This window comes from Abramis brama, assembly GCF_963993115.1.
Source record: "Abramis brama genome assembly, chromosome: 4".
NCBI lineage: Eukaryota > Metazoa > Chordata > Actinopteri > Cypriniformes > Leuciscidae > Abramis > Abramis brama.
Window position 1 is genome coordinate 19,522,580 of NC_139966.1, and position 7,372 is coordinate 19,529,951.

Sequence of the window (7,372 nt, forward strand, 5' to 3'; positions counted from 1 at the left end):
GGCTAACTTGGAAATGAGATCCGATGTCCAAAATCCTGAACCACCCCTTTAAAGCACCACAAGTCAGCGTGGAGATCAAGTTAGACGCGAAGATGTCAAAGAAGCGTGTGTGTACATTTAACAAGGATCTTCAAAAAGAGTTTATCAAGTTATTATGTGCAGTAAGTTGTGAACAAAGAACTCGTGGTTTCGCACTGAATGATGCACACCAGAACCGCTCTCTCACAGGGCTCGATCCCGAATTCAGTTCTCTTTGAGCCCTGAATGGTCAAATACACACACAGTTATCAAAATGCCCATCATGTGGAGTACCTCGCGTAAAAATAGTCGGTTATGGCTGGTGAAAACCGGATATACTGTAGGCTATTACCGGTAGATCCAAGCATTCGGTCTGAAAGTAACAGCAGACCTGTCTGTGTCATTAAACAACAAAAGCTGTTAAATAAATGTATATTTCATTTTTTATATATATATATATATATATATATATACACTGCTCAAAAAAATTAAGGGAACACTTTTTAATCAGAGAATAGCATCAAGTCAGTTAAACTCCTGGGATATTGATCTGGTCAGTTAAGTAACAGAGGGGGTTGGTAATCAGTTTCAGCTGCTTTAGTGTTAATGACATTAACAGCAGGTGCACTAGATGGGCAACAGTGAGACAACCCCCAAAACAGGAATGGTTTTACAGGTGGAGGCCACTGACATTTTTTCCCTACTCATCTTTTCAGACTGTTTTTCACCAGTTTTGCATTTGGCTAGGGTCAGTGTCACTACTGGTAGCATGAGGCGATACCTGGACCCTACAGAGGTTGCGCAGGCAGTCCAGCTCCTTCAGGATGGCTCATCAATACGTGCCATTGCCAGAAGGTTTGCTGTGTCTCCCAGCACAGTCTCAAGAGCATGGAGGAGATTCCAGGAAGACAGACAGCTACTCTAGGAGAGCTGGACAGGGCCGTAGAAGGTCCTTAACCCATCAGCAGGACCGGTATCTACTCCTTTGTGCGAGGAGGAACATGATGAGCACTGCCAGAACCCTACAAAATGACCTCCAGCAGGCCACTGGTGTGAATGTCTCTGACCAAACAATCAGAAACAGACTTCATGAGGGTGGCCTGAGGGCCCAACGTCTTCTAGTGGGCCCTGTGCTCACTGCCCAGCACCAGGGAGCTCGATTGGCATTTCCCATTGAACACCAGAATTGGCAGGTCCGCCACTGGTGCCCTGTGGTTTTCACAAATGAGAGCAGGTTCACCCTGAGCACGTGACAGACAGGAAAGGGTCTGGAGAAGCCGTGGAGAATGTTATGCTGCCTGTAACATCGTTCAGCATGACCGGTTTGGTGGTGGGTCAGTGAGGGTCTGGGGAGGCATATCCATGGAGGGACGCACAGACCTCTGCAGGCTAGACAATGGCACCCTGACTGCCATTAGGTATCGGGATGAAATCCTTGGATCCATTGTCAGACCCTATGCTGGTGCAGTGGGTCCTGGGTTCCTCCTGGTGCACAACAATGCCCGGCCTCATGTGGCGAGAGCATGCAGGCAGTTCCTGGAGGATGAAGGAATGATACCATTGAAGGGCCACCACGCTCACCTGACCTACATCCAATAGAACACCTCTGGGACATTGTGTTTCGGTCCATCTGACATCACCTGGTTGCACCTCAGACTGTCCAGGAGCTCAGTGATGCGCTGGTCCAGATCTGGGAGGAAATACCCCAAGACACCATCCGTCGTCTCAGTAGGAGCATGTCCCGACGTTGTCAGGCATGCATACAAGCACGTGGGGGCCATACAAACTACTGAGAACAATTTTGAGTTGCTGCAATGAAATTTCAGCAAAATTGACAAGCCTGCTGCATCATTTTTTCACTTAGATTTCCGGGGTGTCTTTGAATTCAGTCCTCTGTAGGTTGATTATTTTCATTTCCATCAAACGATGTGGCATCCTTTCGTTCATAACACATTACCCAGTCCATATTAGTATAGATATCCAGCATGATATTTTTCCCCATTGAGATCTGATGTGTTTTCAAAGTGTTCCTTTAATTTTTTTGAGCAGTGTATATATATATAGAACATATGAGCAGAAATTGCTAAACAAAAGCTTATTTGATGTGGCAGTATATTCTACAGTAAAAACTGTACCCAAATCTAGTCAACAAAATGTTGTCTTTCATATTTCGCCTGACTGTAACGTTGTTTTTATGAAATATTAGGGCATATAAATGTTAATTTGCAGTTTAATACGTTGCTTATACAAAGACATTTTATTTCAACATATTTCAGTCGATTTTTACTCATCTCAGAATAGCAAAGCATTTTAGTTGATTAAAGCTGTTTATTCTTTCACACACAGACACACGATTCATATTTAGGCTAAACAGTCTTTACAAATATGTACCCTTCATTCATCTCACAGAAACGCGATTCATATTATACCCAGATAGCACACGTACGTCGGGCCGACGTTGGCCCGATGTACAGAGTTCCATCGGCACGATGTCGCTCAGAGATCGTTTGCTCATCGGCAATATGTCACCTCGACGTCGGCTTTTGATCGCAAATGATCTCCGGCCGATGTTTGAACGATGCAAAGCTGTAAATATTTTGGCAGCTCTGCATGGGTTTTATAGGACCTTTATTTATATAGGTCGGACCTTTCGGGCTACTCCTTACATTAGACACCATGCGCTGCTTTCAGTGACGCACGCACTTACGAACACACACACGCACGCACACACACACACACACAGAGCGGAGATCGCGCTGCAACACTCACTCAGCAGCACATAAACTGTAGTCAACATTGCCCCGAGACTTAAATTGATAAAATAGCTTTGATTCTGAACACATGCAACTTTCATCCCTCAAAATGGCCATAGGCTATTCAAGAAAAAAAGTGGAGTAGTTTTACACTTCCACCTCGCACTCTTTCAACGTTAAACTGATGGAATACATGCTCTGCTTCTGTGAACAGTAAACCCCACCTTCTATGATTTGATTGGCTATCTATTTGGATGGTCGCTGTAAGGTAGACCAGCCTAAAATGTAACTTTTAAACCTTTTTGCCATCCTAAAAACAGAGCGGAGCAAGAATTTCCAATATTGAATTTCCAGTTTGGCCATTTCTAACTATTGACATACTATTGTTATTATTGACGTATAATTATAGGACTTGTCCCCCTCAATGTCTATGTACATATATACAGCCTTGGAGTTACTTGACTATCCAATATGGAAAAAGTAGGCTATACTGACATTGAAAAATATCTTCTTAATTTTGTGTGTAACTGTCTCTAGTATAATGAACAAACACAATTCAAGTTAAGATATTTTATTGACACCAGAAAGAACTCCAGGAGAAAAGGGATCAAAAAGGAACAGCAACAATGTAGAGAAGGATTCTTCCTGGCAATCTGTAACAGAGTGAAAAACATTGAGAAAAAGCAGTTAGGACTAAAGCTAAGAATAAAATTGTCATTACACTGGATAATATAATTAAAACAAAAAGACGGCGCCGTCCGCGGAGTGCTTTCAAAGGCCAGTGAAAGCATACTGTCAGTTAAGTTCTAAGTAGATGCTAACTGTTTCTCATGGGTTCGTATGGTATTTTAAACATTTATTTTTAATGTCGATATCAGCAGATTCAGCAGCATCGCCACAGGCAGCACTGGGTAACGTCACACGTAAGAAGGAATATCTTTAGCAGCTTTCTAAGGTATGGTTCGGGGAACACGCCCATAAATGGTATACCTTTAGTTAAGTTATACCTTAAGAGTCTACGTAGCACGCTACGAGACAACGTTATCGGGAAACCCAGCCCAGGTGTTTATGAATGAGACACTGAAATAATTGGTTTTAAAAGTGTTTGAATTAATGATTAAATTGAGTATCTTTTTTTAAATAGACTGGAACATGTTATTCTGATGTATGTTATCGTGATCTCCATTTTAAACAAAACAAAAACGATTTTAAACCAAATAGATTCTAAGTTTATCCTGAATTAGGGGCCGTTCACATATCGCGTCTAAAAACGTTTTCCATGTTGTTACGGAAAGGCCAAAGCTGATCGGTTGGTTTTTGTCACATGACCTGCTTGTGGCATTCTGAAAAGTTGAGATCTGAAAATTTTCATCTCGCTGTGGCATATGTGCGCCTGGAAAAACGGGCACGCCGCATCGCATGCGCGTCACTTCTATTATGGTATTACCGGTGTTGTCACACTTGATTAACTGGTGGGGAAATATCCGAACGTATGACTTAGAGAAGGTACAATTAACTAAGAACGTTTCGGGAAACACGTATTAACGATAAGGTACAGCTTAAGGTATAACTTAGGAACGACGTAGCGTTAAGAAGGTTTCGGGAAATCCAGCCTTATCATAATTAATAACGTGTTTCCTGAAACGTTCTTAGTGTTGCGCTTTTATTGAGCAGGTCATGCAATAACATAAATTAGTTATTTACACCAATAATGTGATGCGGCTGCTGGGCAATCTGGTGAGTTTTGGAGGTGGAGCATTGAAGAGAGGGGTGTGTTTGTTTGGGTTCATTCCAAATATCAACAATGTCCAACAGCGTTTTTGAAATATCGCTTTCACCCTCACCTTCACCCCATCTTAATATCTGGCAGTTTTTTTATGTCCATCTATAGTTGCCATCATCTAAAGTCTTCACAAGTGAGGCTGGATCCAAACTGGAGCTGCTGTAATCTCTAGTGAACTTGCTGAGCATCCTGAGATAGAAACAGGGAAGCAACAGGAGAAAGATTAGCATAGCTGCAGTTCATATTATTTCAGGCAAAAGATGATCATGTGCACTTTTTACTATTTCATCACATATTAACTGTAAAACAAGATTATGAGATGTGTTAATTGAATGCTTGGCTAAAGAGTTGTGTCTTTAGTCTAGATTTAAATTGGGAGAGTGTGTCTGAGCCCCGAACATTATCAGGAAGGTTATTTATGAAAGTAAAAGAGTAGCAAAACTCGAGAGCATAAAGATGTGAATTTGAGAACTTGTCCCTTGTAAAATACAAGTCCAAAGTTGAATTTAGAGATTTGCACTCGCAGAACGTGACTTAACGCATAGACAGTGATATTAAAATAAATAAATGATAACTCTGTAAACACCATACTAATTAAAAATAGACTACTATGTACAGTTAAGCGTTTTCCTCACATAGAAAACTGGTAGAAAACGCTTAAAGGTCCCATGGCATGAAAATTTCACTTTATGAGGTTTTTTAACATTAATATGAGTTCCCCTAGCCTGCCTATGGTCCCCCAGTGGCTAGAAATTGTGATAGGTGTAAACCAAGCCCTGGGTATCCTGCTACGCCTTTGAGAAAATGAAAGCTGGTAATAATCATAAATGTTTCTTGAGCGTCAAATCATCATATTAGAATGATTTCTGAAGGATCATATGAAGCTGTAATGCTGAAAATTCAGTTTTGATCACAGGAATTACATTTTACAATATATTCACATAGAAAACAGTTATTTAAAATTTGTTATATTATTTCACAATATTATTGTTTTTAATGATGTCTTAGTGAACATAAGAGACTTCTTTCAAAACATAATTTTTTTACCAATACAATTAGTGTATGTTTGACATTAGTGTATGTTTGAAGTTTTACTTACTAATCATATGGTTCATAGCGCCTTAGAGATGATGATCCGCCCAACTCTGCTACGGTGGAGGCCAGGGCATCAACATTGAAGGATCTAGAAACACAACAAACCATTTGTCACAGAGCCAACAATATTATATAATGCCAGGTTTATTACAAGTAAGAAGCTATAGCTAAGCTATATTATTATATATTATATTATATTATATTAAGCTATATTATATATAAGCTACAGCAGAAGTGAAATGCTTTTCTGAGATGAGTTTCTGAATCTATTTGACCTGCATCTGGGCATGGAGTACCTACGGCCTGAGGGAAGTAGCTTGAACTGGCTGGACAAAGAATGACTAGGGTCAGCTGCCTTCTTTGCCACTCTGTTGGAGTAAATGTGTGAGAGAGGGGGAAAGTTAATGCCTGCAATCTTGCTACACGTCCTAACAATACTCTCTAATCGTTTTTTTGTTTTTTTGTAGACAAGGAACCAAACCAGCAGATAAAACAGAAGGTTAAAACAGACTCAATAAAACATTCTCATCAAAGTGGGGTCAATGTTAAAATTCCTCAGTCTACGGTAGTGTTGGGTCCGAGTCCACCATTGTCGAGTCCGAGTCCAAGTCCGAGTCCAAAGAGGGCCGAGTCGCACTTGAGTCCGAGTCCTTAACATCCGAGTCCGAGTCGAGTCCGGCCGAGTCCACAAAGACTTAAATAGTTTTAAATTCACCTTTCACAGAGACCCGCCCCTCTTACTGTCGCTACGTCCGACAAGCCATTCCGCTCTCACTCCACATGTTCTCACACAGTGAAATATATATTGCGGAGCAAAGAGGACACTGACAATGCGCCAACAGACAAGACAAGGCTACTTCTGGTATGAAATAAAGTCTCAGCTTTCAAATTTTGTAATTTTTATGAAATTAAAACAATACACACCGTTTTGTGGTGCTTTAATATAGGCCTCAACTCAAGCAGCACATGAACTGATAATATCTTCTAGTTATAGCACGAATTAAACATGAATGAACATCAGAACTGCAAAAAGAATTCAATACACAGCATTTTTCAAGTTCAAGTCCAATGACTTTAATCTACTATCGGGGCTGCGTTCAGCCCCGACAAAACGTTGCACAACGTATTTTAAACAGAAACGTGATGCGTTGAACACACTGTTCTGATGACGCAAGAGTTGCAACTATGGCAGCTGAGAAGGCCATTCTTTGTGTTCTTTGTGAAGAATTTTCTGAGCCTGATGAAGTCGGTATAAATATGTGTTTAATGCTACAAAATATGCCCGATGTTACAGTTACTGCACTTGCCGCCCAGAACAAAAGAGAACATCCCAATCGAGTGAAGGGATTGCTGAAACTGAAATGGAAGCACACATCTTACCTAATTCAGACTAAAACACATCTATTTAGCCTCACATACTGACTTTATTTGTAGTTCATACTGTTTTAATACCCTGTATTTTCTTTCTCATTTTTAGGAAAAGCACTTAATTACCATTGTTTATTTCTATACCAAATGTCATACACTTGCAATGAAACTACATCATGTTGATATCCTATATTTTTACAATAAAACTTACGACAAACATGTCTTCTAATATCCTCAGTTGTTGCGTAGGCTATACCTGCATCGAACACATTTGTAAATTATTTCCTTGAACCCATTGTGCGAGTTCACTTTAATACCGCGTGCTTTATATTAGGGATGCACCGATCCGATACTC

At 40.5% G+C, this 7,372-nt stretch overlaps 1 long non-coding RNA gene across 1 annotated transcript; it reads right to left on the minus strand.

The window, feature by feature from the left end:
• Positions 1-3,326: 3,326 nt before the first annotated feature.
• Positions 3,327-6,683, minus strand: LOC311081129. Its single transcript, XR_014605806.1, has 4 exons — positions 5,950-6,683; positions 5,654-5,737; positions 4,616-4,743; positions 3,327-3,424 (listed from the first exon to the last, which is right to left on the minus strand). It is a non-coding gene; the product is annotated as an uncharacterized lncRNA (long non-coding RNA).
• Between the last annotated feature and the right edge of the window lie 689 nt (positions 6,684-7,372).